Below are 14,890 nucleotides of genomic sequence, written 5' to 3' on the forward strand. Positions count from 1 at the left end.
GCGTAGTTAATATGTAATCCCCGACACGTGGAGTAAATTATGTTCCTTGAAGGGCTGCCATTAGGACGAGTGCGTCTTGGACACTTCCCACAATCGATGATGGTGCAGCATAAAATAAAATTTGGGGTGGAAAAGTTAACGCCGTGTTATAAGGCACCAGATTAACCTATTTAAGTGATAGCATAGCTATATAAAATCCCTTTGCTTACGAAGCATGCATACTTTTGGGATACTGATTACATAAACGCGGACTACAGTTAATTATTTCAAAGATTAACGAATTTTAAAACTGATCTAGCAATATTACAAATGCCATTAGGCTCCTGTAATCTCATTCCCACGTCGTAAGATCTCGGTAGCAGTCATTCCCGCTCTCCATAACATAATACCCATAAACATATTTTTATGTAACCTACATTTAAAAAGGGCATGACGAAATCTTAACGTAAGACTAGTCCTTTCCGTGAAGATTCATTGTGAAACTGGCGCCATTCAATGTGATCGCTCCTACCACCGCCGTCCTTTTGCCCCTGATAATTGTTTCTTATCGGCGAGACAGTTGTGAATGACAATTTTTTTTGGACAATAACTCGGTTGTGGGTCGTCAACGCGGCACCGTCGCCAGCGGGGGCTATATATGGTTATAATTGCCAGGCAGGACCGGATTACACGACAGGTCGATCTGTCTGCAGTCCATGCCATCTTTCCCATCCTCCTCTCTTCTCTCCACCCATCCGAAGTGTATATCTGTTACACAGAGTAATGATCGTAATGTCGCACAAGTATCTTTAAGATGCATTCGATATTTCAGAATGAACTACCTGCCTGAATGTCGTCCGTTTGTTCGTATGTATGTCCACTTGTCCGTATGTCCCTCGTCCATCCCGAAGTCAACAGCAAAAAGGCTAGTTAATCTGTGCCGACCTCGATAACGTTTTAGTGCTCAATTTTGATTCTACGCCCTTTGTGGTTTGGGTCTTTACAACTGTTTATGCCTTTTATGATTTTGTCGTGGCCGTTTCTCGTATCTGCAGCAGGCCTTTTGGCTTTTGGATTTTGGATTTTCGGTTTGGGTTTTGGGCTTGGTCAACGTCGTCGGCTGGTTCCAAAGGGGCAAGCCGGAATGGGTCCTTACCTCTGTCCTTAGCTGTTATGGTCTGTAATTTAATATCCTAGCTGGCATTGGACTTTTGTTTAATCATGACAGCCGACCGTCTTACTCGGCGACACACAGTGGTTATCGACGAATGCTATTGGCGTTACGCCGCTCGATGTTTCACACTTTTGCCCTTGGGCCTTGTTTAGGCCCACTGTTTTTTGGGCTTGTTTGGCCAGGTTCGTGTGCGCGGCCATTAAGGTTTTCGGTCTGGCCCTCTGATTTCCTAAATGTCCGCTTCGATCCAAGCAGATCCCATCGAATGCAGGGCCAAAGCCGAGAACCTTACCATTTCGGCGCTCATTTAAATATTTTATCATCGCCGCACTGGCAAGACACTAAAGAGAACTTTATATCTTTTCGGTTCGCTACGTTTTTATCACTCGAATGAACAAAAACATTTGTTACCAATCAGAGTTCTTAATTTTATGGCCTGTGTTTGCGACAAAAGTGCCGCTTCTTCTTGTGTGCCCCAAGACTCTCCATCTCCAACTCGAATTCGATCGTTTGTCGGCTTTGTCGCAGAAATTAGCCGCGTATTCCTTTAGAGCTTGTATGTATGTCCACCAGTATCTTAATTGGCTTTGATGCTGCGATGGCTTTTCATAAACGTCAGGCCGGACATCGCCCATTCCACACTCCCTATTCCCAATGAACTTGGACTCGATCGGCGGAAACTGGAACTGGTATTTGGTATCTGGTATCTGGTATCTGGGAATGGAAAACAAACAAACACATGTGCTTAAGAGATAGCTAAATTATTTTAAAGCTCATTTACTTATGTACATCCAGCGACACAGGATCGGGTTGCAATAACTTTTCGATGGCTGAGTGCCTCGGGTCGCATCCCCTTTAAGGCAGGCAATTTCAGGGAAATGTATACATGAAAGGATAAGTCACTGAAATATTAGGTAGATTATAATTCGAAGTCAGTTTTTGAACCATTAACAAACCTTTAACACGACTTGTTTGTTGATGATTGAGTGGGGCACTTGTCGTCATGTTTCTGCAAGAATATATATTATAAGTATAAATATGATTTTTATATTGTGATCCAGTCACACATATTTCAATACTGAATATTGTTAAGAACAGTTCATTAAACTTCCATTTAAGTACGGCTTTCTTTGCATGCATAATTCCATTGCTATCATTTTACCTGATGTTCAAATCCTTAATCGGCAGTCTCACTCCCCAGGAATATATATAAACAAACATTTCAATTATTTATGAGGGGCTATTCTTTGGGAAATAAAACTGTATAAATAGATGCGAGCACACAAAGATAAATTGCAACAATTGACAAATTGCGGCATATAAATTTCCCCCATCGAAGCGCAGAGATGTCAACTTGCCCTTTCTTTTGGCCGTGGATAATATGTGGAGCGTAGCCTTTGTCTTTAAAAATTATGTTAACTAGCCGAAGAATCGATCGTGCGGGCTCCGAGGGCCAGAACATAATTTATTCATACGTCAAACGGGCTGTCCATTTAAATGCGAGCAGTGCCCAGTTCACAGTTCCCAATGCCCAATTTATATGGGATATGGGATATGGCATGGGATATATATGGTATATGGCCAGTGCTATGAGGATGAGGATGAGTGCAGGGCGGGAAACGCAAATAAAACGCAGCATATTGGGAAAATTTCACGGTCTTTTGGCCGCCAGCAAAACCAACTGGTCAACGGCCGAGGGCTAATTTATAGGGCGATTCGGTGGGTGTTTGTCCGTTTGTTTGTCCGTATGCTTGTCCGCTTCCCGTCCCCTGTCCGTATATCATTCCATTTCAGATTCAATGTGGCAGTGGGAAAGTGCGGGGGAGTGGTACGCAGTGCGTAAGGGCCAGGTAAATTGAAAAATGGACATTTGTAGTTTGATACCCATTTGGAGTTGGACAACAAGGGCTATCTACGTGTAAGGGGTCTGCTCTGCAAGTGGTTGATCAGGGTCGACTTTTCGGCTTAGATAAGCTGCTGCTCCTGCTGCCGCCGCTGCTTTATGCCTATTCCACCCCCCACCCCCCCAGACATCTCGAGAGTGACAGACGGCACAGGCAGGGGTTAAAATTAGGGGTTGCTTGGCTATAAACTTGGGTTCTGATGGGTCTGCTGGTTTTTCGACATGCAGATGTGACAGGACGGGCGCGGATTTGTTTCGTGTATCTTTGCGACAACTTGATTTTTTGTTAACGCGATGCGCTTTTCGCTGGAAATCCTTTTAGGCCTGATGGGCTCGTCGTCGCTCGCGAGTGCATTTGACACTTTGTACTTGATGGATTACGTTAATTATTGATTAAATGGGCTTGTACTTGTCAGGACAAAGTAAAATCCATTAGCTATTTGAATATGGTCCTCGGCCGGCGTTGCGGCAAAATTAGATTTAAATTTTTTCGGATTTTATAATTTGACATGAACGGGCGCGCGTTTGATGGATGCTCGGGGATATGAATGGCCAGTAAAATAAAAAAAAAATACGAAAAACCAAAAACATAAAAAAAACGGTGAGAAGAGGGTCTCTGGATCGGATCCCCGGTGACATTCCGCTGCTGTCGCCTCCAAGCGCCAGTTCCTCGGATCACACACCTTCGGATACAGATACAGATACACTGCAAATGGGATGCATCTCGGCATCCGAGCGTCCCAACCATCGGGGGACACGCACTAAAAAGCCGGCTGCGGCGATTCAGATTGAGGAGATAAGCAGCGGCCGGCTCTTTGGGAGATGCCGCGTCGTTATTTTTCGGTTGTCGCTTCATCTGCTCTGATTAATTCCCTCTGATGAAATGCCGCTCCCCAGTCACCAGTCACCAGCCACTTGATGCCGCAAAAGAACCCACAGTTGCGGACAAAATCTAAATGATGGCTAACTAAAACGAGGCTCATACGATCAACATAATATATTAATATCTTCTAATAGATTTTACTTTCTTCTTTTGTTAAGGATAGCCAATAAGTGGGACTGTAGTACTTATTATGTATTGAAAAATAAAGCAAACCAAATCACAAATAAGTTTCATTCTTTACGACCCAAACTCACCATAACTGTCAGGGAAAAGTACCATCCCTATTCTAGTGCCCGCTGCTGTGTGATGGCGCGGTGGTCACTTGGCATTTTTAAAATGAGAAACTTTGATTTATCGGCATTTCGCCGACAGAGCCGCCATTTTGAACGTTCGTAGTAGGTGCAGCAGCTTGACTTGCCAAGTTGCATCTGCAAAAGCGGCACAAGCTTTCCCTCCCGAGCTTTTTCGGGGACTTCGCGAGCTTTTCCGTAAGCACTGCACACGGAGCCGATGGTTCGACTTTTCTAAATGCATTGCCTCGGGAAAATTGCCTCGAAAAGCGCGCAGTCTCTTCGACTTTTCACGGAAAACTCAGCGATTCTGCACAGCTGGCTAATCAGTCAGGGAAATTCCCGTACTACACAAAATTTCCCACTATTTCCACCCGACCAGAAAGTCCCAAGCGCTTCCGTTATTTAGGCTCCGCCCGTTAAAAAATGGCTGCGCATTTATCTGCGGCCTGCACAGCACGAGAGCGAACGAGACGACTGTAGGATGGCAACCGTCTCGCTCGCACTCGCCTTTCCGTTCCCCTCAACGAATACAAACACGATAGAGTGTAATACCACGATACTGGTTGCTTTTTTGTGTTTTTTTTTTGCACTCCTCTGGTAATCCGTGCAAAACTTTAATTGGTGTTTTGCACTTCTAATGGATCCTGGGAGTGTATTAGATTCGAGTCGTAACAGAAAGAGACATTTGTATACACTCGAAATCGCTCGAAACACATGTAAATGTGTGTGCTCGTAACCGGGGGTTAAGTGCCCAAAGCCCAACGATAATATTGATCTGCGATATGTGTCACTTTGCGTCGCAGATTTATGACCCCAAAGCGGCAATTGAAACCACTGTGCGCCGCCAAGCAAAACGAATTCGTCAACTCGTGTGTATGCTTTAACTGCTGTTTACCAAGTGTTTTCTAAATGGTTTTGGAAACTAATATAATTAAAAAATATGACTCAAAGAACGTCAAGAACTTTATTGACCGAAATGTAAATTAGTAACTCAAACTTTGCTGGCAAAAGGAACTCGTTGAAATCATGCCAATTTCAATCCATGCTATTTTTATACAAATAATATATATATTTGTTGAAGAATATTTGAAATATCTACTGTTATCAATTTAATTTATCAATCTATACTACAGTAAAGTAAACCTAAAAAATACAATGATGATTATTTAACTTAACTTGGTGAACTCGATTCGTTTGTATTTTTTTAAAAATGTGGCCCTGCTCTTAGTAAGGGATGAAACCATTCTTTGTATCTTCCAATTTATTTTTCAGTTATCACACACTGTCACTTGCGCCCCAAAAAATATATTTCGGAATACAAAATTGACTTGTTCAACGCACAAGTCTAAAATTAGAGTCTAATTGTTTCATTTGAAAGCGAAACAAATTGTTTGCGTCGCGCCTTTGGATGTTGGATAATTCATTTTTATTAAGAGAAGCTGTCACTTAAAGAGGGCAAACTTATCCAATCGCATTGGATACTGATATTCCAGTTTTGGGGGAAGATAAATTTGTTGTGAATATTGTGAACGACAGCTTGCTCGGCGGACTGTTTGACATTTAGAAGAAGAAGAATGTGATGTGTCAATTGGAAAATCAAAGTAAAGTGAAAATTACAGTAAATAAGTTTGCCTTGCTTTAAGCTAAAGTTTTTTTTTAACTATACACGTCAAAAACGTAAATAGCACATTACAAAAAATAAATAAAATAATAAAAAATTTTTCAGCTTAAAAACAAAGGATATTGAAAGAAGGAACATAAGTTACCAATAATATTTATCATTAAATTTATGTAGTGTTTGTTTAACGGCGTAGTTCCTAACTTTTAAAGCTCTCTAACGCTCATTTACAATAATCTCCATAAACAAATTGTAAGCCCAGTGCCTGAAAGTTAGTTAATAGGCTCCATAAACTATCCAGCACGTTCAATTATGTACACGTGTTTCGGCAGGTGTGGTCCTTTGCAATGTTTACACGATACGCACACAGACTGCGACATGTGCCCCAAAAAGCCAATCCTTGTCACACCGCCTGACATTTTGTTGGAACAGTGGTAAATCAGAACTAATTTCCAAGCCCGGCTCATCATCAGAGGTCTCCGCCCCCCAATCCGGTAGACAACCTCTGACCCACGGACCACACGGACTACTTACTCTCCGAAAACATGCTTGAAAGACTGCTATTTAAAGTTTCAAATTTCGGACATTTGTCCGTCACGACCCCAACCGACCGGCAACATAGGTGGTTGAATGGCCAACACTCGGCCAGGATAGCACACAAGGACACTGGACACGGTATGTGTCCGCCGATGAGACTGACACTGGGGGCATGTGTATGTGGATATGGATATACATTGGTGGAGATATAGATATACGGACAGGCCTAAGACATCGACGAACCTGGCGAGTGGAACCTGGACGATGACATCGAAAGTCCTTGTAGTTAGCAGAATGTAGTTTGTTTGACATCTATTTAAAAGTTTAATCGGATGAGTGTAGTCCGTGCGGTTAGGCTGACCAAAACACAGTGTATTACATAGTCACTGACTTTCCGCATCGCCGCCAGGTGACCGCTCGACCATCGGACAGGTGTTGCAATTTCGAGATGGGTTTCGGGCATGTGGAGCGTCTATCCTTTGGCACTAATTAACGTTGATTCCATGGGCAAGAGCCCATGCGGACGTTGTCCGCATTGAAATCGAACAAAAAGGGGTTGGGTCCTGCCCCCATCGACATAATCAATTTCACTTTGGGCTTAATGACGATTTATTTTAACGAAAGTGTGGAGCACATACTTCAGAAGGGCATTTGTTATATATAGCTTGTGGAAAAAGTAAAAGGGCGACATTTTAATCAAATTCGAACTGCTTTTGTGTGTTTAAATATCCTTCAGATACAATATCTTCAGCATGACCTTCCATCTTTGGTGTTTCATTGAAGAGTAATAGCTTATTCTCACGTCGAATGCTTTGTCTACTTGAAACTTCGAAATATTTATTTCAAGTGTAAAATTGAGGAATTCGATGACAGGGGGATAAATGTTTTAATCGTGGGTGGTTGGGCGTATTGATCGCCTGCCTGTCGCCATAGCCACTTCATGCTCCGATCGACTCTACTATCTGTCCATCGGATTTTAATTGCCGTATTTATTCGGAGCGCCTCCGCCGACACGTCCATCGGCCATCGACCATCGGCTAGATAGCCCAATACACACGGACATTCTGGGCCGAGTACGAAGATACGGAGATACGAAGACCAAGACCGATGCCACAGCCATTGTCTCATCCGGCCAACTGACCACGGACTATCGACTATCTATCCGGCCGGTAAGTAATTGTAGGCAAATATTTGTGTTTGCTCTTCGCCGCTATCTGAAGCGGTAACTTGAAATGCTCGAATTTGACACTCTGTCCAAGTATCGGACATCGGACATGGGGCATCACAGTACAGGATTAGGGGTAGGGAGGGGTGTGGTGGAGGAGCCTCCTCCTCCCACTCCCTGGCCACTATCTATGGCAATGGCAACAAAGGCAAGCGACTCAACCGTTCATGCGAAACTTTTAATTAAACGCCTAATAGATGTTTGCCACTCTTGTGCGCCGATTAATAGTTCGATTTCATTCTCTCGGTCTCGTGATCTTCCGTGTCATGTCCATACGTTCGGCAATTAATTTCTATGGATTTCCAGCTGGCTGAAATATGTATCTGTCAGCTACTCGAGCTCGAGTCAGAACCACAAATCCGTAACTTTCTGCACTTTGAACGCCGTCTGGATTTCGGTGGCGGCTTTCTTTGACAGCGATAAGATGGCGCACAGGCGCCCTTTTGTTACCCAAAAGAAATTTAATAATATAATATCGCGGCGAATATGAATGCATAAGCCGATAAAATTCATTTCCTTAAACCGCCCGATGCTATCGGCTTAATTAATTGAAAAGTGCAGAAAAGCGAGCTGTGTATCTTATTAAATGATAAATGCATTCTCATTAATTGAATTACTTAGATTACCATAGTCATATTTAAACATATTCGTCCAGTCGCTTAGCCAATAGTCAATTTCCGTTTCTCGTTCGGATTGCCACTTTTTAGGAACTTTTTTTTTTTGAATTTTTTATTGGCCTCACTATTGAAGCTCGATCTCAGCGTTTTTGGGCCACGGTGTTTGTATATTTGTACTTTCGTTGGGGGGCTTGATCAATTAACTTTGCTGACATCGACACTGCGGAAAGTTCAGCGCTGAGTTTTCATTCAGAAAGAAGTGCAGCTCTCGGTTATTAAATCGAAATGAGTATGTTTGCTGCTGTGAATTAATTCCGATGACGCAGATGAAATGGGGGTTGGCTAAATGTGGCTATGCCAAAATCAATGGAAATGTTTCAGCTGTTCTGTAAATATTCGCTTATAGGGGTAGGAATAATTCTCATAAGATATCTGATTTATTTTAATGGGCGAGCACTGCGTCAATACGAAATTTCCATTCGAACTTTGTAGAAATATTTACAGATTATCTTGCTTGCATAAATAATCAACTTATAAACATTTTAATATGTTTTTACCTCATAATGAAATCGTTTTCAGAATCTATATCTATTGCGGATATTTTTCGCACTGTATATAAGGGCTTTTGCAATTCCAATTCGAGTTCGCAAATTTAGCAAGTGCTGTTGTTTTACAAACTATTTGATGAGTACATGTCGCACGTTGTTTTTTAGGCGAGTGCGTCATTCTGCGATCACGACCTTCAAAGGCGCGAGCTAATTTTCTCGCCTGTATTACAGTGGTTTATTCTATGCAAATCGTATGCAAATTGTAATTAAACGAAAGTTTTGTGATATGTGCACACACACACACGCACACACACTCTGTGTGGGGTCGGACCCCACATGAAAGCAAAAACAAAGGCAGCAAATTAAAAAAAAAAAAAAGAGCAAAAGGGGCGCAAATCGCGGGAGAGCGCAGTGAAATATGATCGGCGATCGCATTTACAAACGCGAATGTAAGTGCAGCGTTTGCATTCTCGCATTCTGCAGTCGAAAGTGTGCATATTTTGTTGTTCTTTGGTGGTCCCAATAGCCCATCCGGTCGGACGGCCGGATGATTGGACGGACAGCGGACGGACAGATTGGACGGACGGACAAGCCGCTGCTTCCACGGCGTTGTCGACGCCCCAGTCGCCAATGCTGTCTACATTGGATTTCCGGCCTGGTGTAAGAATGCCTTCAATGGCTTTTGAATTTCGCTTTTTCTCTCCACATTCGCTGGTGATTTTGATTCGGCTTTTGCTTATGCTTACTATATGCTATATGCTATGTGGGCCCTTGTGCCGTTACATCGGATCATGCTTAATTGGCACAAAAATATGATTCATGGCGTTTTGCACTTTCGTCGCTTTCTTGCCGCCACTGCAGTTTTTTCATCAGCTACCTCGTCGCCTATAAACAATTAACGATGCCGCGATGCAGCGATGAGTTATAGTTATCTCTGCCCCGATATCGCCCAATTCTCCCGGAATGTATCTGTATCTGTATCTGTATCTGTGTATCTGTGTATCTGTGTATCTGTGTATCTTTGTATCGCCCCCATGGAGCCAGTACTTGGCCACTGGTTTTGGCCGCCAATTAAGCGCAATGCACTTGTCGCCCGGCCGGCAATCGTCCTGTGGCACTGCGATTGGTCGCTGTTCGACTCATAAATACGTCATGTTCAATTAAGAAGCGTTAATTGAAAGTAATGAACATTTATCGATAATGGAGCGCGGCGGTACGCGGAAGTGGCACTTTCGCGACGAGGGGCCCACCTATAACAATTCATTTAAATATAAGTAGTTGGGCACATGTAACTTGTCAGCGAAATCAATGCGAAAAGTAAGCTGTTTCAAAAATGTTGCTTCAATTAAATTCCTATATATTTTATCTAAATAGCTGTTTTGTTTAGAAATTTGTTATAAGAATTCAAACGATATTCCCCAATTCTTAATTCTTTTAGTTGCCAAAGTTGCATGATTCCTTGTTAGCAATTTCCCGATCGTAATGTATTTATATAAAGCAAACGAAAACAAGTTATTTGAGCGCACATAGCCACGCCAATTAAACAAGCTGCCCAAATGCGAATTTCATATCGCTTCCTTGTTTGGCCATGGATTAAGCACCTGTTTTGGTCGTAATTCGTAATTCGTAATTCGGCGATCATCACTCAATGAAAGTGTGTACCGCCTAATGGAAGCGCTTTAAGTCGGTCGCTTAGCGCTCCAAGCGAATTGCTTTTCGCGGCGGGGCAGTGGAAATGCGACATAAATATGCATGAGGAGCTGAGTGGGTCTACGACTACTACGGCTTTTAGCTAACATTTTCGAAACTTTTACGTTCGGATTCTTAATTCAACAAAACACGCAAAGTTAATAAATTTCAAAGTGAATATGTTTTCACCATCATGCATTTAGCCTGGCCCGGGAATGCTTTTTTTTTTTGGGGCGTCTGGCGACTTCGGACCTTGTTCTTCTTCGCCGGCAATGGCAAACACAAACTGTATAATATGGGTTATATATACATACATACATATAGTAGCTATAAGGCAAGGGGCTCCGAAAACAAAAAGAAGACCATGGTGCGGTATGGTATGGAATGGAATGGAATGGAAATGTTGCCTGCGGCGTGGCTACATTGTTTGCAACTACAAGTAATTAATTTTACCACTACAAGGTTTTAATGACTTCTAAAAAGTTTTTAGCATTGCTGGATAATCCTCGTGGCCGGGGCCAAGTGAAGTCAGGCCAAGTCAACGACGATGACTTTCTCCTTGGCTCTGGAGGCGTGGCAGAGGCGTGTGCCACCCACAAACAGCCCGACTATTGTCCTACAAGTTGCTTAAGCAAAAATAAGCAGCGAGTGAGAGTGGTCCAGTGAACATAGATGCCCATGCCCATGCCCATGCCGATGGATGGTGATGCTAAATAGGCCTTGCCTTTAAGCCGTCAGCACACACAGCTGGCCCTGGCCAACTGTTTATGGCCAGTGTCATGTCCAACTCCATGTAGCCGGCGAACCGCAAGGCCAAGAGCCCTGGAACTGAATGGAGCCCCAAGGCTGCTGCTCCCGCTCCCGTTTCTGTTCCTTGGGTAGATTGAGTCACGGCTTGGACACAATGTGCGGTTTTTGGTCTGTTGATATAATTTGAATTTTATGGTGTAATTACGGTCATAAATGTATTTGCCGTTTAATGGACCAGGCTCCGCACTCTGTGTGTGGGTCCAAGCACGGCGATAAAAATCTTGGATTTGGTTTCGTTTTTTAATAAATGAAATAAAATATATTATTCGTAAAAAATAGTTTTAATTGGCAATGTAATTGAAAGTGTTGGTATAGATATTATTTTGTTTTAATAACCTTATGAACTTGTCATTTATTACTTATCGATTCAACCATTCTTCTCAGTGTACACAACCTTAGACAAAAATGTTTTTTGCGTGTCAGGATGGCCACCCAGGAAAACAATGTTGCCGCTTAGCAGGAGCAGCCGATGAGAACAGAGCCTTTTGTTGACTGCCAACTATAAAGTGATAAAACCGTGAAGACATCCTGATGCATGTGCTTGTGTGGATGTGGATATCTGGATGTGAAGTGCCGCTGGCGGAGGCGCCGTGAGTGCATTTAATTTGCATTTATTGGATATTAGCACGTCTGCCCCCGGATCTGAGGATCTCTCGATCTGTGGCATCACCATCGCCAGCTCCCGCTCCATTTTCAGCTGCATCTTGAGTGCAAGACGCCGCAGGAACAAAATGATGTGGTAATCTATATAAAGGCCTGCATACGTACACTTAATAAGCAAACGCTAACAATGTAGCCATCTGAATGGGCAACTGTGCGGCAACTGTGGAGTTTGGCGGGCTATGTTGAGGTTGAAACTTTAAATACAATACGCTAATGGCATGGCATTGTGCCGGCAACTGATTCTGAATCCGAATCTGGATTGGATTGGGCTGGCTTGGATTGCATTGGATTGGTTCGGATGGTATGAGATTCGTTCGATGCCTTTCGGTTTCCCAGCGCTTTTGTTTCCCGTCGAGCATGACAAAAGTGGCGACAGCAGCAGAAGCATCAGCAGCACCACTCGTGAATGCGAGGAGGTAGCGCAAAAAATAAAAAAAAAAAAAAAGCTGAAAACAGAACACACTGAATTATAAACATTTTAAATTGAAATAACGTGTCGCAATTTTTTGTCGCTACTCCTTGCCGCAGAAACAAAACAAAACAGAAATCGAATCGAATCGAATCGAATGGAATCGCATCGCAAATGTTCGAAATACAACGGGCTAACCAAAGAGCAGAGCCAGCGAGACTTCAAAAACGTCGTTAACGCTTACCTACCGCGCATTCTGCAATCAAATACGATTGATCTCACACTCTCGCCCCGCCGTATCTGTATCTGGGCCCGGTCCTATGGTCCTGCTCCTCTATATATACATATATGTGTATCTGTATCTGGATATGGAAGTGCTGGTGGGGGCAAGGCAGAGCATCACCATCAACAACAGCAGTGACAATGGCGACAGCAAAACAACAGCAACAGCAGGAGCAGCAGCAGCAGCAGCAGCAGCTAAGAGCCAAAAGGATGGCAACAGAATGGCCAGAATGGATGGACATATGGACAGATGGGCAGACAGACGGACGGAGCAGCGCAGGAAGTGAGTTTGGGGCCCTCATTTGAACCTGGCCCCCGCCTGCTGAGCCACCTTCTGCTCCTCCAACCAGCTCAGCGTTGACACCACCGAAAGACGCCTCCAACGCCTCCAACCGCCGCGCGTGTCGCCAAGTCGGTGGCATGGCATAGGTGGCAATGACAATCGCGACCGGATGCTTCAAATCAGATATTGTTTTACTTTGCGCCTTCATTCAGAATTTCGAATTTCGATTGTCAGCGTGTCTGTGTCGCTGTTTTATTTTATTTTATTTCATTTTTTTTTTTTTTTTTGTCCTGCCTTTTTCTGCTTTTCCTTGCCTCCGAGTTGGCTTTTATTTCAGCTTTGTCGGTGGCGAAACGCGAAATATTTAAGAAGCCAGCAAGCGGCAGCGACAATCACCGTTTGCAATGCGAGCAACGTGAGGCTTAAATAAATGTGTCTCGATTGGAAGGACGGGCCGAGTTGACAACAACGGGCCCCACCGATATTTATCCTGCTGCAACGGCTCTGAGCCGTTTTCCCTCCGATTCTGAGTTTTCTTCGGCCATGGCTTTAGCTTTTGGCCTGGCTTTTGCTCAATGGAGCTAGTAGATCTAATCATCTACCGGCTCCAAAGGGGCCACAATAAGTGCGGCGTGCAGGCGACAAATTCGTGGTTCAACTCAACGGCTGGTAAACAGAGAGAAAAATTATGAATTGGTAGCTCACAAAGAAAGTAAATAATATATAAATTATTAAATAATTTTCAAATTATGATCAAAAATAAAAAAAAATACCAGTAAAACGTATATCTTTCGTCATATTGTCTAAGCTTTATAATAAATATTTATGCATATATTATGTATTATTGGTTTTACTTTATATCTTGCAATTATAAATCCTGTAATATTTTTGCTCAGTGCACAAGCAAGTCAAAAGTCATCTCCCTGAGGGTTACAATTCAGAGCCCCTTCAATCAACGAAAGTCCGCTCAATAAATGAAGGCGATTTGGGACCTAATGGCTGTGTGTGGTCCAGAACGGACACTCCACTGCTCCGCACCCATCGACCATCATCACTTTCACCAGTGGGATCCGCAGCATGAGTGTTTGATTATTGTCTCAATCGAGGCTAAGACGCTGGCCAACTTCCGCTTGTCCGCTGACGATTTTTTGGGCTCAAGTCTCACTGGTCCAGGGCTTTGGGCTTTGCCTTTCATTCATTCATGAAGGCAACCAAATCCCACCGGGAAAATAAGGAGTCGAGACAAGGAATCACACAAAAAAGTATGCGGTATGTGTGGCGGCGGTACAGCAAAACCTGTCTGGTTGTTAACACCGTCAACTGGGGAACTGTGAACTGAGAACAGGGAACTGGGATGCGGGACTCGGGATTCGGGATTTGGGATTCGAGAACTGGAGATCGAGAAGCAAGACGAAGATGCTCTAGTGTTCAAAGCCGGGGAAGTGTCAGCCAGCCAAATTGACAGGCAAAGGCAGAGTAAACGATTTTGGAGATTTGTCATTGATAAGTCCGGCCAGAGTGGTAAAAAGGGGATGCCAAACGCGGGCTTTTTTTCGCAGAAACGAGGTCCCAGTGTCCCAGAGCCCTGCCTGAATCCCAGCTCTCTGTTCCCTCTTCCCTGTTCCCAGTTCCCTGTTAGCAGTTCAAAGTCAGGGCCAAAAACCGGACGGAAGGATGGAATCCGTCCCTTGTGTGTGGCTCTTCTGCTCAGCAGGCTGACTTCTGGCGTGCAGAGCAAATTAATTCACACCTTGCCAATCCATTGTTGAAACGACAAGACATATATATGCAAATTGTTTCTTACGAATTAAGCTTGCCCACAGTGTATAGTATAGTATATGGTATATGGTTGGTTACCCATACCCATACAATCGGCATGTGTTGTGAGTGATTTTGGAGGTCTGCTGGAGTGGGGGCACACAGTTCGATATTATTTTATTAATAATTTATTAATTAATAAATTACAAACAAAATATG

At 43.4% G+C, this 14,890-nt stretch overlaps 3 long non-coding RNA genes across 3 annotated transcripts; 2 read left to right on the forward strand and 1 right to left on the reverse strand.

Annotated features, from left to right (window-relative positions):
• Positions 1–263: 263 nt before the first annotated feature.
• lncRNA:CR43431 (long non-coding RNA:CR43431) lies at positions 264–4,447 on the reverse strand. Its single transcript, NR_048272.2, has 4 exons — positions 4,194–4,447; positions 2,110–2,162; positions 1,935–2,055; positions 264–1,867 (listed from the first exon to the last, which is right to left on the reverse strand). It is a non-coding gene; the product is annotated as a long non-coding RNA:CR43431 (long non-coding RNA).
• A 5,812-nt stretch (positions 4,448–10,259) lies between these two features.
• lncRNA:CR44553 (long non-coding RNA:CR44553) lies at positions 10,260–11,452 on the forward strand. Its single transcript, NR_124909.1, has one exon. It is a non-coding gene; the product is annotated as a long non-coding RNA:CR44553 (long non-coding RNA).
• Positions 11,453–13,182: 1,730 nt separating this feature from the next.
• On the forward strand, positions 13,183–13,604 carry lncRNA:CR44552 (long non-coding RNA:CR44552). Its single transcript, NR_124910.1, has one exon. It is a non-coding gene; the product is annotated as a long non-coding RNA:CR44552 (long non-coding RNA).
• The last annotated feature ends 1,286 nt before the right edge of the window (positions 13,605–14,890 follow it).

Source organism: Drosophila melanogaster, chromosome 3L, assembly GCF_000001215.4.
Source record: "Drosophila melanogaster chromosome 3L".
Classification (NCBI taxonomy): domain Eukaryota; kingdom Metazoa; phylum Arthropoda; class Insecta; order Diptera; family Drosophilidae; genus Drosophila; species Drosophila melanogaster.